Genomic DNA, 15829 nt, shown 5'->3' with positions numbered 1-15829 from the left:
CTGAGCCACCCGGGCGCCCCTATTTTATCCTTTTTCATGCTATGGTGTGTGGAATTATTTCTGTAATTGACCTTCCAGATTCGGCCTCCTTTTTTGTAGAGAAACACAACTGATTTTTGTGTGTGGGCTTTGTATACTGCAACTTTGCCAGATTCTTGTATTAGTTTTGGCAGTTTTTCTATATATAAGAATATTGTAGGGGCACCTGGGTGCCTCAGTGGGATAAAGCCTCTGCCTCTGGCTCAGGTCATGATCTCAGGGTCCTGGGATGGAGCCCCACATCGGGCTCTCTGCTCAGCAGGGAACCTGCTTCCTCCTCTCTGTCTGTCTGCCTCTCTGCCTACTTGTGATCTCTGTCTGTCAAATAAATAAATAAAATCTTTAAAAAAATATATTGTATATCATCTGCAAACAGATAATTTTACTTCTTCCGTCCTGATTTAGATGCATTTTATTTCTTTTTCTTACCTAATTGCTCTAGCTAAAAATTTCACTACTGTATTGAATTGTGGAAAGCAGACCCCCGGCGTTGTTCCTTATTCTGGAGAAAAAGCTTTCGGTCTTCCACCATTGGGTATGTTATTTGCTGTGGGTCTGTATACTTGGCTTTCTAAATGGAGATTGTTTCCTTGTATGCCTATTTGGTTGAGGGTTTTTTTTTGTTGTTATTGTTTTTAAGATATGAAAGAGTGTTGAATTTTGCCAAATGTGTTTTCTGCATCAATCAAGATGATCACGTGTGTTTTTCTCTTCCTTTTGTTGGTGTGGTGTGTTCCACTGATCACGTTATATGCGGTAAACCATCCTTACATTCCAGGAATGAGTCCCGCTTGGTTATGGTATATAATCCTCTTTTTTTTTTTTAATATTTACTTATGTATGTATTTATTTATTTGAGAAAGAGAATGCACACAAGTGTAAGCATCAAGGAGGGACAGAGGGAGAAGGAGAGCGACTCTCAAACAGAACCCCTGCTGACAGCAGAGCCCAGTGTGGGGCTCCATCTCACGACCCATGAGATCATGACCTGAGCCATAATCAAGAGTCAGACGCTTAACTGACTGAGCCTCCCAGGCACCCCAGTGTATGATCCTTTTAATAGGCTTTGTATTCAATTTACTAGAATTTTGAGGATTTTCACATTAATGTTCATAAGTGATATTAGTCTGTGGTTTTCTTTTCTTTTTTTTTTTTTAAAAGCTTTTTTTTTTTTTTTTAAGATTTTATTTATTTATTTGACAGAGAGAGATCACAAGCAGGCAGGGAGGCAGGCAGAGAGAGAGGGGAAAGCAGGCTCCCCGCTGAGCAGAGAGCCCACTGAGCCACCCAGGCGCCCCAGTCTGTGGTTTTCTTAAAGTGCCTTTGTCTGGCTTTGGTATCAGGGTTATGTTGACCTAATAGAGTAAGTTAGGAAGTGTTTCCTCCTATCTCATTTTTGGGAAAGTTTGGGAAGAACTGGTATTAGTTCTTCTTTAAATGTGTGATTGAGGGATGCCTGGGTGGCTCAGTGGGTTAAGCCTCTGCCTTCAGCTCAGGTCATGATCTCAGGGTCCTGGGATCGAGCCCTGCATCAGACTCTCTGCTCAGTGGGGAGCCTGCTTCCTTTCCTCTCTCTCTCTCTGCCTACTTCTGATCTCTGTCTGTCAAATAAATAAATAAAATCTTTTTTTAAAAAAATGTGTGATCGAATTCACCAGTGAAGCCATCAGGTCCAGGGCATTTCTTCATTGGGAGAGTTTGGATTACTGATCTAATCTCCTTCTTAGCTACAGCTCTGTTTCGATATTCTATTATTTTTTAGGTAGTCTTGGTAGGTTGTGTGTTTCTAGAAATTTCTCCATTTTATCTAGGTTTTCCAGTTTGTTGGCATACAGTTGTTCACTATACTCTCATAATCCTTATTATTTCTGTAGAACTGGTACACTTTCAGTTTTGATTTTACTAAGTTGAATCTTTTCTCTTTTTCTGTTAGTCTGTCTAACTAAAAGCTTATTGATTTTGTTGATCATTTTTAGAACCAATTTTGGTTTCATTGATTTTTCTCTATTGTTTTTCTGTTCTCTGTTTATTTCTGCTCTAACAATTATCATTTCCTTTTTTTCCCGATGGTCTTGGTTTTAGTTTGTTCCACCTTTCTACTTCCTAAAATTGTAAGGTTAATCTGTTGGTTTGAGACCTTCCTTGTTTTTTAATATAAGCATTTGCAACAATAAATTTTCCCCTTATAATTGCTTTTGCTGTGTCCCATAAGTTTTGTGTGTTGTGTTATTTCATTTATCTCTGAATATTTTCTAACTCCCTTGTGGTTTCTTTTTTGCTCTGTTGGTTGTTTAAAAGTCTATGGTTTGGGACGCCTGGGTGGCTGAGGAGGTTGAGCTTCTGCCTTCGGCTCAGGTAGTGATCTCAGGGTCCTGGGGTCGAGCCCTGCATTGGGCTCTCTGCTCAGCAGGGAGCCTGCTTCCCCCTCTCTCTCTCTGCCTGCCTCTCTGCTTACTTGTGATCACTGTCTGTCAAATACATAAATAAAATCTTAAAATAAAATAAAATAAAAGTATGTGGTTTATGGGTTACTTAGGTGGCTTAGTGGGTTAAGTGGCTGCCTTCTGCTCAGATTGGGGTCTAGCCCTGCAGCCAAGCTCCCTGCTGAGCCAGGAGCCTGCTACCACCTTTCCCTCTGCCCCTCCCCCACCCGGCTCATGCTCTCTGGCTCTGCACTTGTTCTTTCTCAAATAAATAAAATATTAAAAAAAATAAATAAATTCAGGGCGCCTGGGTGGCTCAGTGGGTTAAGCCTCTGCCTTCAGCTCAGGTCATGATCTCGGGGTCCTGAGATCAAGGCCCACACTGGACTCTCTGCTCAGCAGGGAACCTGCTTCCCTTCCTCTCTCTCTGCCTACTTCTCTGCCTACTTGTGATCTGTCTGTCAAATAAATAAAATCTTTTTAAAAAAATAAAATAAATTCAATTTAGTTAACATGTAGTGTATTATTAGTTTCAGGGGCAGAATTTAGTGATTCATCGGTTGCGTAGGACACCCAGTGCTCATTCCATCACCTAATGGATCGGCCATTTACCCCATCACACCCCCCCACCCCCACTACAGCAACCCTCCTTGAGTTTTGTTTGTTTCCTAGAGTTAAAAGTCTCTTATGGTTTGTCTTCCTCTCTGTTTTGCTTTTTTTTTTTAAATCTTTTTCTTTTTGTCCGTCTGCTTCAGTAATGTCCATTGTCCTCTCTTGTAGTTCACGGATTCTTCTGCCTATCCGCATCTGCCTTTGAATCCCTGTGGTGAATTTTCCATCTCAGTGATTGTACTCATCAGCTTCAGAATTTCTTTGTGATTTCTCTTTAAGTTTTCTCTCTATTGATATTTTTATTTTGTTCACACATCGTGTTCTTGACTTTCTCTTTCTTTAGTTCTTGGAGCATCTAAAACATTTATTTATTTATTTTATTTTTTAAATATTAAAAAAAATTTTTTGTATTTGACAGAGATCACAAGTAGGCAGGGAGGCAGGCAGAGAGAGAGAGAGAGGAGGAAGCAGGCTCCCTGCTGAGCAGAGAGCCCGATGTGGAGCTCCATCCCAGGACCCTGGGATCACGACCCCAGCCGAAGGCAGAGGCTTTAATCCACTGAGCCACCCAGGCACCCCTAAAACAGTTTTTTAAAAAGAGATTTTATTTTTGGGCACCTGGGTGGCTTGGTCATTAAGTATCTGCCTTCGGCTCAGGTTATGATCCCAGAGTCCTGGGATAGAGCCCCACATCAGGCTCCCTCAGGCTCCCCGCTCAGCAGGAAGCCTGCTTCTCCCTCTCCCACCCCCTTTCCCACTTGTGTTCCTTCTCTCGCTGTCTCTCTCTCTCTTTCTCTCTCTCTCTCTGTCAAATAAATAAATAAATAAATAAAATCTTAAAAAAAAAAAAAAAAGATTTTATTTTTAAGCAGTCTCCACACCCATTGTGATCCTCAAACCCACAGCCCTGAGATCAAGAGTTTCAGGCTCGGCTAAGTGACCCAGGCGGGTGCCTCTTTGAGACCGTTGTTTTAAAATCATTGTCTGCCATTATGTCTCTCTCAGGGACAGATTCTGTTGATTTTTTTTTTTTTCTTCGAATGAGTCATCCTTTCCTGTCTCTTCATATACTTTGTGATTTTGTTGTTGTTGTTGTTGAATCCTGGACATTGCAGTTATAATAATGTGATAATTCTGGAAATCAGAATCTCTCCTTTCCCCACCGTTTGCTGGAGTTTTGTTACTGTTTCTGTTTCTTGTGTTGGTTTTTGCATTGCTGTGGGATGTCTCTGTGCCAAGGATCATCAGTCTGAGGGTAAGCCTAACATCTTCTGGTATCTTTTCTGAGTTTTCCTTGGGCATATGGGGTCATTTTCTAATTTTCTTCTTATATTGTAGTCATTTTTGAATGTCCGAGTCTTTAGTATCTAGCTCCAGAAAGGGGAAAAAGGAAGAATCATGATGGGAACAAAAGGATGTGGCCTTCTCAGTCTCCAGAGAGTTAAACCGGAGGGAGAGTGTCTTGAAGCAATGAGGGGAGACACGACAACAATGACTGCTTTTCTTTCTCCACTTCGGTGATCAGAAGCAATAACTAGCAAGCAGAGCACAAATCTCCAGTATTTGGAGGACAGGGTCCTTTTCACTCACCCCGATTCTTGTAAGTTGTGTGCAAGCTGCCCCAGGAACATGGGCGCATCTGTCCACCATGTGGCTGGGTCTGGGGTGTGGAAAGCTGCTCCTGCTTAGAGCTGGAATTGACCGAAATTAACCCCAGTTTACCACCCATGTGTTTCCCTGGACGTCTGGACGTGGCAAGCATTCAAAGACTCCAGAGTTTCAGAACAGTTCTGTCAGATAGATCGTTTTGCCCATGCTCATTCTGGTCTCGGTGGGGAGACAGAGTCCTGGTGCTTCCTGCCATCTTTCCAGCACTGTCTCCCCGACCTTTATTTCTCAAGTATTTGAGACCACATTTCTACATTTCTCTCCCAAAATACTGTGCAGAGGTAGAAGCGGCAGGCCCCTGGGAAGTTGCATTATGCCCCCAGCACCCATCTCCTTGGTGGATGGGTGGCACCTATACAGTCACCAGACCGTCAGACCCACTGCCCGCCCCCCGCCCCACCTCGTGCCTTGGTGGGTCTTTCTGCCCCTCATGGGAAAGGGAGGGAGCCTTCAAGCCCTGGGGAGCTGTGACTCTGAGGCACTCAGATCTTGTCGTGGCGTCTGGTTGTAGAGAGAAGTCATCAGAAACAGCTTGCTGACTTATATGTCTTTGTGACAGCCTTTTTCCTGCGGTCTGGAAGGTGTCCTGTGCATCTCTGGGCCTTGGGACCCAGCTCTTGAAATAGATGGGTCCGGACAGAGACTTATCCAGTAGGAGTCAATGGGATGATTTTAGGAGGCGTGCAGTCAAGGCATTCATGTAAATTGAGTCATAAAGGGAGAACATTATCTTCTTTTCAGTTCTCTTATATCTTTCCAGATAAGTCAAGGAGAAAGTCTCAGCTGGGGCTCACCTCATGCTTCTCACATGCCTGGTCTCCTTTTCAGCAACGGGAGGCCAGGTCCCAGGCCAGAGCTGTGCCCAGACAGTGACTCTGGTTCCGTTTCAACAGTGTCCTTTTGGTTTTGTTTTGCTTCGTTTGTTTGTCTTTCTCTTTTTCGAGGGTTATCTTCTGTTCGTGGTGAACACCAGTTTAGGAAACGAAGCTCAATGCGAGATGCTTCTTAGAAAAATTTTAAGGAAATGGTTTTCTGAGTCTCAGATCAGGCAGACGTGGCCTCAGATGTGCATAGAACGACTTAGAAATTGGGTACCTCTCCCTAAAGGGTGAGATCATGAGCTATAAACTTCAAGTTATATATTTTTGCAATGTTCAGAACTTTTCAAATGACTGATTCTATTTTATGAGCAAAAAATGATCAAGAGCTGTGGAAGTGGTCACTTTGGAAAGAATTATTTATGAAGGTGGTATGGTGCTTCAGTTAGGAAAAAAGCCTCTGGGGTCAGCATAGGTCTTATTTTATATATTTATTTTATAATTTTTTTCATTTGGGGGATGCCTGGGTGGCTCAGGTAGTTTAAGCGTCCAATTCTTGATTTCGGCTCAGGTCACGATCTCAGGGTTGTGAGATGGAGCATTGGGCTTGGTGCTGGGCATGGAGTCTGCCTGAGATTCTCTCTCCCTCTGCCCCACCACTCTCTCAAAAAAAAATTTTTTTTTTCATTTTTCCCTGCGGTGTAACTCACACGTGAAGTTGTATCAGTTTCAGGTGTGTAACATAATGATTTGATATTTAAGCACATAGCAAAATGATCTCCCTAAGAGGTATAATGAACATCTGTCGCCACACAGTTACAAAATTACAAAAAACTTTTTTTTCTGGTGTTGAAGACTTTTAAGAAGTATCTCTTAACAACTTCCAAAAATGCAAGAAAGTATTGTTTTTTACCTTTTTTAAGATTTTTTTTTTTTTAAATTTTTAAGTAATCACTATACCCGGCATGGGGCTCACAACTCGGAGATTGAGTCACATGCTCTATGGACTGAGCCCGCCCGCCAGGTGCCCCTGCAATAGAGTATTATTAAGGCTCGTCACTCAGCTGTGTATTACATCCCCATGATATATTTACTTTATATCCCCATGATATATTTACTTTATAATTGGAAGTTTGTACCTTTGGGCGCCCCTCACCCATTTTGCCCACCCTACTACACCCAGCACTCCTTGACAATTCTCTGTGTCTTTTTTTTTTTTTTTTTTTAATTAGGTTGGTTGGTTTGGTTTGGTGTTTAGACTGCACATGTAAGTGAGATTATATGGTATTTGCTCTTCTCGGTCTGACTCTGGGCCCCAGAACTTCAAAAACATATTTCTCTGGGTTCTTCAGCAATGGCATGGTTGGAGATAAAGAGGGAATTTCCAGACCTCAGCTTTGTTTCCATTTGGGTGTAGCTGTGCTGAGCCAGGGCCTGTGTGACAGCCATTGGCAAAGCCACAGAGCTGGAGCACAAGGTGCCAAGGAGCAGAGCAGAGGCGGAAGTGTTAGTCATTGGGAGACACCCACAGGATTTCATCTAAATAAGGCCATCTTGATGGCTTTCCTGTCCCCAGCCTTTCAGAGGGCAAGAAGCCCTTGGCTCTGGTTTGCTGGAGAGGCAGGGTGCCAAATGCAAGAGAACACAAAACCATTCTCCCCCGACTGGGAATGGAGAGCCGGGTGTCATTGAACCCAGCCTGGAACATTCATTCCCAAGCTTGTCAGCACATGAGAGAGTTCAGATAGATGCCTACGTTCCACCTGGAGAGATGATACTATGATTGGTCCAGGGTGTGGCCCATTGGAATTTCTGGAAGCCCCCCAGGATGATTCTAAAGTGCAGATAAGTTTGGCAGCCCCAGACCTGGGCCTGGAAGATCCTGGGAACATGTTGGGTGAAAGTCTTCTCATGGAAGCCTCACTAGCCACTTTGGGTGCCCGGCCCAAACTGCCGGGGCTAAGCAGGAGAGGCAAGGCCACTACTTGGTCACCTGCTGGCTCTAGGGCATGCTGGTCCCAGAGGAGGGTGCATCTGGAAACCCTCGGGGGTTCTCTGCTGGAAGGACCAAGACTTTTGTGCAGGAAGGCAGGGGGGGTGACAGAGGTGACTTAACCAGTGGTATGGGCCAAGACCCAGATTCCCGAGTCTGCAGTGATGAGAAGAGAGAGACCTCCTTGGATGTGGGACAGGGACAGCCTGGGCCTGAGGCCCAGAGTATGGATGCGCGCTGCTCCGCCCTCTCCGGGTCCCTCCCTGCCCGCTTCCCTACACCCCAGCTGCTCACTTCATCCCCCCAGGGGCTCCAGGGCCTGGAGATGTTTGGTCAACTGCCGGTTCTGTGGCTCTCTAGCTGTGACCACGCCGCTGGGAACCTCGACATGGATCAAGCGATGTGACCGAGTGTGAGTCCTGGGGACCCTAATGTTGTGAGGACAATGAAGATGATGGTTTTCAAAGGCACAGTCAGCCCACATCCTCCCTCTGTGGAAATGTGCTGCATCCAGGCCCCCTGTTGCCTGTCCCACCAGCTTTTGTGGGTGAGGGCGGAAATGACTGCTGACATCTCTGCAGCTGTGTGCTCTGGGGCACCCCCATGAGACGGGGGCCACTCCTGGGGTGGGGCTGCATCAGCCTCCTGGAAAGAGCCCACCTGGTCATCCGGTCAGGCCAGCCGTGCCTATGCTGCCTAGTAGCCGCGAGGGCTGCTCAGTCTCCCCGTCTGTAAAATGGGCCGGGCACGGACTCGCACCCAGGCCTCTTCCAGCTCCATCTCCCTTTGCCCCGAGGCTCAGGCATCCTCTGAAGCCTTGATTGTAGCCAGCCACCCCTGGGGGAGGGCGGGGGCCCCGGCTGCTGCCATCACCCCTGGCAGGGGCTGGCATTCTGGGAGGACATGAGGGCCCCTGTGGGTCTGATTCACCCCAGGGTGGCCAAGCCTTTCATAGGGCCCCACTGACCATGGCCTTTCTGGTGCTGACATTGGACGTGATCCCTTATTACCTCTGTCCCTCTCTCCCCATTGGCCGTCCTCAGCTGCCCCTTCTGTGTCCTCGCTTCTTCCACCCTGGCCCAGGAGCCAGGGGCAGAACCGGGCCTGCCAGTGCCGTGGGGACAGGGCTTCCATCGACTTGACCCTTCCCGCTGGCCCTTGGGCACAGGAAAGGCAGGTGGGGTCCCCCCGGGAGAAGACGAGGAGATGGGTCTCAACAAGCCAGTCGACAAGTAGACAGGTTGGCCCGGCCTCCTGGGGGCTCCCCCGTAATCCAAGCCTGGGGAGTCAGGACGAGCAAAGAAACCAAAGGAGCAGCAATCAGAAGTCTGTGCCCCAAGCCGTGTCCTCTCTGCCATCCCTGCCTTCCTTCCTTGTATGCTGGGCTGGGCTTACGGAGGAAATAACAGCGGTGCCCTTTGTAATCAGAGTCGGCACGTCTGAGCCTTTCTCGCGAGGGCCAGATGCCTGCATCTCCCGTGGACCTTGCCTGGTAGATGATCGCACGTCCGCAGCAGACTCTGATGGTGATCCCTCTCACTCACCTGCTCCCCCCTCAGTCAGCCAGCGTTCCCATCCCCCATCCACTGTGGGCCTAAGCCGCCAGCGTCGGCACCCTTCTGGAAGGCTTACCGTTGGCTAATAGCAATGATCTCCTACAGTGCCTCCCTCCCGATCTGTTGGGCATGACCCGCAGGCAACAACTGACCGATATGGGTCAGTTGCCCCTTGACAGGACAGGACAGACTCTGTGGCGTTGTTCACACTCCAGAGCTACCCCCCTCCCAGCCCCCACGGTGTATCAGGCTGAAACAAGACTTTCCTTACCCTCTCAATAAATAACGTTTGCAGGGACCCCTGTCTCGGGCTCTGCTTCTAAAAAGCCTGATCTAGAAAAATCCCCATGCTACAGATGGGAAAACTGAGGTGCTGAGAGACAGTAATCCGACTAACGCCACACAGCTGGCAACTAGCAGAAGTTCAAATCTAGGACCCTGGTGCAAGGCATTTGCTCTGATCCAGAATCGGGCCGTGTCCTGGCCCCCAAGCTATTGCTGGCGTGCAGAGGGGAGCCGGTGGGCTGAGAGGAAATGGCAATGTGGGGCGGGGTGACCTGCATGGAGGAGAAAGAACAGAACACTAAGGAGTGAAGGACAGCGGTGGCGGGGGGTGGCGTGGCTTGGTCTGGGAAGGCAGCCTGGAGGACTTCCTGGAGTTGAACTGGGTGCAGAGGAGGAGTTTGCCAGGAGGAAAGGGGGAGGGCATTGGAGGCAGAGGGTGCACCAAGCGGGTGGGATGGGGAGGTGGGGCCTTGCGTCTTGTCCCATGGACAGGGCAGCAGGTGCATGAGAGGGATGGAAGGTGGCCAGCAGCCCCATGGCAAAAGACCATTTGTTTATTCATCCTTTGAACCTTTCTGGGCCCCCGCATGTGGAGGTGGCACCTCCTTTGTGGCGGATGTATTAACGTGGTGTGACTTTATCTGAGAGGTGGTGGGAAGCTGATAGGCAGTTCCAACAGAAACGAGACCAGGACAGACAGCGGCTGAGTGTTAGAAATAACTGTGCCCAGACGACCGTGCCCGCGTGTTACGAACGCCATTCCGTGTCATCCCACATGGCTCAGCCTCGTCCTTTTTGATGCCAGCATGGATTTCCACCATTCAGGGACATTTAGAGTTTTTGCAGTCTTTCACTGCTATAAGCAAGCCAACACTAAGTGTTCCTGAACATCTGTTATTTTGCACGTGACAAATAGATGCATCAGCGTGGAATTGCTGGTTGTGGTTCCGTGGCATTTGCGATCTTCGTAGGTCAAGTTGTGTTGGTGTACACTCCCATGAGCAAGGCGTCCAAACCTTGCTAATTCGCAACCTTGCCAGCTGTACAATTCCCTTGACAATCTAAGAGCTGGGAAACTGTATGTCTCTTTTAGTTTTTCACATGTGTTTCTTTCACTTCCTGTGAAGTGGAACATGTTTTCGTATACATTTCAGAACATTCATGTTTCCCTTTCTGTAAACAGTTCAGGTTCTTTGCCGACGGTCCTATCAGGTCATTGGTTTTTTTTCTTATTGATTTGTACTCACTCTTGATATATTAGAAGCAGTCATATCTTTGTGATGCAGAGTGTAGACTTCTTCCCACTTTGCCATTTGTCTTCTTGCTTTATTTGCTGTGTTCTTTGATAATACAGAAGTTTCAATTTCATTCCCTTTTTTTCTTTTACGATTTCTGAGTTTTGTGTCGTGCCCAGCTAGACCCTGTCTATCCTGATATTATGTTTTAAAACTTTTCCCCATGTGTTTTTCTAGCACTTAAAAAAAAAAAATTAATGGCTTTGTGGTGAAATCGTAATGTAGAAAAAAATGCAGAAAATTCAATGTATAGCTTCATGAATTGTTGTAAATTGAAGAGCTGTGGTCTAGTACTTTTACCATTTAACTTTTCACATTTAAATATTGGCCCCATCTAGACTTTATTTTGGCATAACTTGGGGGCTCGAAATCTGTATTTATTGAAAAAGAGTAACTTTACAAATGTCATGGAATATTTTAAAATTTGTCATATGCCAAGCAAAAAAGGAAAATCTCAACATGCTTCCCTAAAGCAGAAATTGCAAAGGAGTCATTCTTTGTACAGCCTAGTGAAACAAAAGATTAATGGCAAAGGTTTAAAGAATAACTTGGCCTCCATTAAATGACCAACTTCAAAATTATAATTACTGGGGTGCCTGGGTGGCTCAGTCATTAAGCATCTGTCTTGGGCTCAGGTCATGATCCCAGGATACTGGGATCGAGCCCTGCATCAGGAGGGAGCCTGCTTCTCCCTCTCCCATTCCCCGTGCTTGTGTTACCTCTCACTGTCTCTGTCTGTCAAATAAATAAAATCTTTCAAAAAATTATAATTATAATCTACTTGTAATGTAAATTTGATATAAACTTGACAGAAATTCATGGAGATTGGCCCAAAGTGGTTTCTCTTATTATTTTTTAAAATGGAAAGACTAGAAATTATTTAAGCAAGAAACTCACTCATAAACCTAATGAATAACAGTCTCAGTAAATCAGGGAAGAGAAGTCAGGAGATAAAAAAAAATTATAAAACTAAAAAAGAGAAATTTCCACATAACTGATAAATGGAAATGAAAGTTTTGTTTTGTCTCTTTAAACATGAGAGACAGCAGCTGCTGACCAATCTAATAAGGAGAAAAAAAACCCAAAGCAAAATAAACTAAATTAAATGGGAAGAGATGAGATTTCTAAGTCCAGGAAAAGATCATATGCAACTGTGTGCTCTACTGTTTGAACATTTTCTTTTTTTTTGAGAGCGAGAGGGGAGAGAGAGAGAGAGCGCGTGCGCATGCACACTGGGGGAGGGGCCAAGAGAGAAAATCTCAGCAGATACCCTGACCCCGAGATCATGACCTGAGCCAAAACCAAGAGAATGACACTCAACCGACTGAGCCACCCAGGTGCCCCTCACGTTTGAGCATTCTTGACAAAATGAACAGTTTTCTTAACTGTGAACATAAAGCACCAAACATAAGGTGCCAAAAGTTAATTTTTTTTTTTTAAAAAAAGGCAACAAATAAAGTCTTTATTAAAAGGGGGGGCACCTGGGTGACTCAGTGGGTTAAAGCCTCTGCCTTTGGCTCAGGTCATGATCCCAGGGTCCTGGGATCGAGTCCCGCATCGGGCTCCCTGCTCAGTGGGGAGCCTGCTTCCCCCCCCGCCCCTGCCTGCCTCTCTGCCTACCTGTGATCTCTCTCTCTGTGAAATAAATAAATAAAATCTTAAAAAAAAAAAAAAGACAACAAATGAAATTTTAAAGTGGTCATGTTTGGGGGTGCCTGGGTGGCTCAGTCCATTAAGCATCCGCCTTCCGCTCAGGTCATGATCCCAGGGTGCCCCATGTCCGGCTCCCTGCTCAGTGGGAAGCCTGCTTCTCCCTCTCCTCCCCACTTGTGCTCTCTTTTGCTATCTTTGTCTCTGTCTATGTCTCTCTCAAATAAATAAACTTACAAATAAACACTTACTAAAATAAAGTTTTCATTTTTTTTTAAACTGTTCAAACAATCAGGTAGCGTTGGAAAGGACTCTGGCTCTCACTTGGGGTGCAGGAGGGTGCTCTGTGTGATGGAGGCACCTGCCGTGGGCCACAGCCTGACCAGGACACTCTGAGCCTCTGTGGAGGATGTTGGGGCCAGCAGAAGAGGTACCAGATCTCCTGGTCCAAAGGACCCAGTGAGAAATGGTGGCAACCGCGTTCAGGCAGCAGCCGCAGAGGAAGTGAGAGTCTGCAGCACATACGGGAAAAGTTAGTCCTCCTTGGCCGGAGCTCCAGGAAGCAGGAGGCCAACCTTCAGGGACGTGGGAAGGGTGGTGGTAGAAGCAGGCAGTTCATGCGGGAAGAGGAAGGTCAGAATTGCCGTTTGGGACTTTGACACTTTAAAGTGCATACAAGGATGGGGCACCTGGGTGGCTCAGTGGGTTAAAGCCTCTGCCTTTAACTTAGGTCATGGTCCTAGGATCCTGGGATAGAGCCTCACATCGGACTCTCTGCTCAGCGGGGAACCTGCTTCTCCTTCTCTCTCTGCCTGCCTCTCTGCCTACTTGTGATCTCTCTCTGTCAAATAAATAAAATCTTTAAAAATAAATAAATAAATAAAATAAGATGCTCACAGAGCATCCGAGTGTTAGAGTTGTGAGAGCTGAAGTCGTGGAGGCCAAGAGGCCCTGATCCGTCTAGCCTGTATTCTTTATGCTGTCTGTTCACCCCCTTCAGCTCCTTTTCCAGTGCAAATGTCATTCTGTCCCCATAACACACACACCAACGTCCAACTGAAACGTAGAATAAAATATGTCCTTAATAGGTATGAATTACTTCTTGATTTGAATTTTTAGGCTCTCTCTGTCATACTTGACATATGTGTTTATCCTTATTGATTGCCTTCTAGTACTATTTTAGTTTTTGGGTTTTGTTTTTTTTTGTTTTTTTTTTTTTTAAAGATTTTGTTTATTTATTTGACAGAGATCACAGGTAGGCAGAGAGGCAGGCAGAGAGAGAGGAAGGGAAGCAGGCTCCCCGCTGAGCAGAGAGCCTGATGTGGGGCTCGATCCCAGGACCCTGGGACCATGACCTGAGTCAAAGGCAGAGTCTTTAACCCACTGAGCCACCTAGGTGCCCCTCTATTTTAGTTTTATTATGTAACCTAATGGAGGAACTTCCATTTCTGTGAGCCATCACTGATCATTTCTTGTGCTTACTTATCACCATGGATTTATCTTCTTTACACAATGAGGCAACATTTACTCAGTTTTTTTTAAGGATTTTATTTATTTATTTTAGAGAGAGAAAGCAAGATGAGGGAGGGGCAGAAGGAGAGGAAGAGAGAGAGAGAATATCCCAAGCCGACTCTACGCTGAGCACAGAGCCTGACACGGGGCTCGATGCCACAACCCTAAGATCGTGATCTGAGCTGAAATCAAGAGTCCTGTGCTTAACCGACTGAGCCAACCAGGAGCCCCTTCTGGTTTTTAATGTGAATGTCTTTATTTTTTTTTTTTTTAAAGATTTATTTGACAGACAGAGATCACAAGTAGGCAGAGAGGCAGGCAGAGAGAGAGGAGGAAGCAGGCTCCCTGCCGAGCAGAGAACCCGATGCAGGGCTCGATCCCAGGACCGTGAGATCATGACCTGAGCCGAAGGCAGAGGCTTAACCCACTGAGCCACCCAGGCACCCCTATGTTTTTTTTTTTTAATAAAAATTTGCCTATTAAAATGTTTGCATGTAAAACTGGTCTGAAAGAGTACAGAGTAGAGGATTCTCCTTTGTCTGGGTACCCATCCCCCTCCCCTGGCAAAGTCCTATCCCTGGTCTGTTGTGTAGCCCTAGAGTTGGTCTCTGTGTATGCAAACACAGACACACATGGGGACACACACACACACACACACACACATACACACTTACCCAGTGATATACCTGGGAGCTTTTTTGCTTGGCCTAACATTTTTATGGTTCGTCCTTGCTCTAGTATTTGTACTTTGCTCCTTTTTATGGCTGAATAATATCCCACTGTAGAGATAGACTGGCTTTTACTTCTCCATCTATGAGCTTCTGGACATTTGCATTGCTTTCACTGTTGGGCTGTTGTGAATAATGAACATTCGTGTACAGATTTTTGCGTGAATATCCGTTTTCCTTGCTCTTGGAGAGAAATCTGAGGGTAGAATGGTTGGGTTCTGCAGTCGCTCTGTGGATAGCATTTTAAGGACCTGCCACACTGTTTTCCGAGGGGGCTGCTCTGTTTTCTGTCCCCCCCCACAGCAGGATATGAAGTTCTCATTTCTCCTCATCCACAACCAACGCTTGTATTGTCTTTTCCTACATTATGGCCCTTCAGTGGGAGTGTGAGATGCCTCCTGCTTCCCAGACAGAACATTTTCATTCCGTTCCTTAATTAAACAGTAATTCCTTACATTTAAAACACTTGTATTACCATGTATGTTAATACGATGTGTTTTTCCATATGTCTTATCTTAATATCGTGATTAATGGGTGTGTTTTAGGTGCATGTGAAGCTACTTTGATTCCGTTCCTTTGGCCATTTTTTTCAATTTTTAATAGTTTTACTGATATGTGCTTTAATAAGATGCCCTGTGATGTTTGAAAGCCTCTCCACTACCGCCTGCCTCTCCCAACAGATAGTGCCGGCTAGAATGGTCTTCCCTTTCTCATTCAAACTTAAACTGTTTGTTATGAAATATTTGAGGTATATAAACACTTGTCATATCTGCCCTTTTCTGTCTAAATGACTGTTGTTATAATTGGATCACGTCCTCCTGAGTATCCTGCTCTAGTGTAAGCAGCACCGCCTTAAATCCACATGTTAACTCAAAGGGAGTTAACTAGTATTAGTATATTAGTTAACTAATATACTATAACTAATTACTATAACTAATATACTATAACTAATATTAGTATTAGTATATAGTTAACTTCTTCTACTTTTTGCGGTCACAGGGAGGTTCATCCTAGTCAATTCGGGCTGCTGGAACAGAATCACTCCAGGCTGAGTGGCTTACATGACATGCATTTGCTCCTAGCAGTTCTGGAGGCTGGGAAGCCCCAAGCTCAGGGAGCCCACAGATCTGGTGTCCAGCAAGGGCTTTCTTCCTTGGTAGATGGCCACCCTCTCCGTGTATGGTGGTGAGGTGGGGGGGGGGGGGAGGCAGAGAGGAAGCAGGCTCTCCCCTGCCTCTATCTTGTAAGCT

General features: G+C 45.8%; 1 protein-coding gene across 8 annotated transcripts in view; it reads left to right on the top strand.

Moving 5' to 3' along the window:
• The window catches only part of NLRC5 (NLR family CARD domain containing 5), an 85721-nt gene that overhangs the window by 9458 nt on the left and 60434 nt on the right, over positions 1-15829 (top strand). The window contains exon 1 of one of the 8 annotated variants that reach the window (XM_059153357.1): positions 7865-7965. The exons of the other annotated variants lie outside the window; for them this stretch is intronic. The gene's annotated coding sequence lies outside the window, so the exon portion shown is untranslated. Of the gene's footprint in view, positions 1-7864; positions 7966-15829 lie in introns of those variants that run through there. 8 annotated transcript variants of the gene reach the window in all.

The sequence above is a fragment of the Mustela lutreola genome, chromosome 16 (assembly GCF_030435805.1).
Source record: "Mustela lutreola isolate mMusLut2 chromosome 16, mMusLut2.pri, whole genome shotgun sequence".
Taxonomy (NCBI): Eukaryota; Metazoa; Chordata; class Mammalia; order Carnivora; family Mustelidae; genus Mustela; species Mustela lutreola.
Note: the sequence above shows the minus strand (reverse complement) of the source record. Positions and strands in the feature narration are given on the sequence as shown.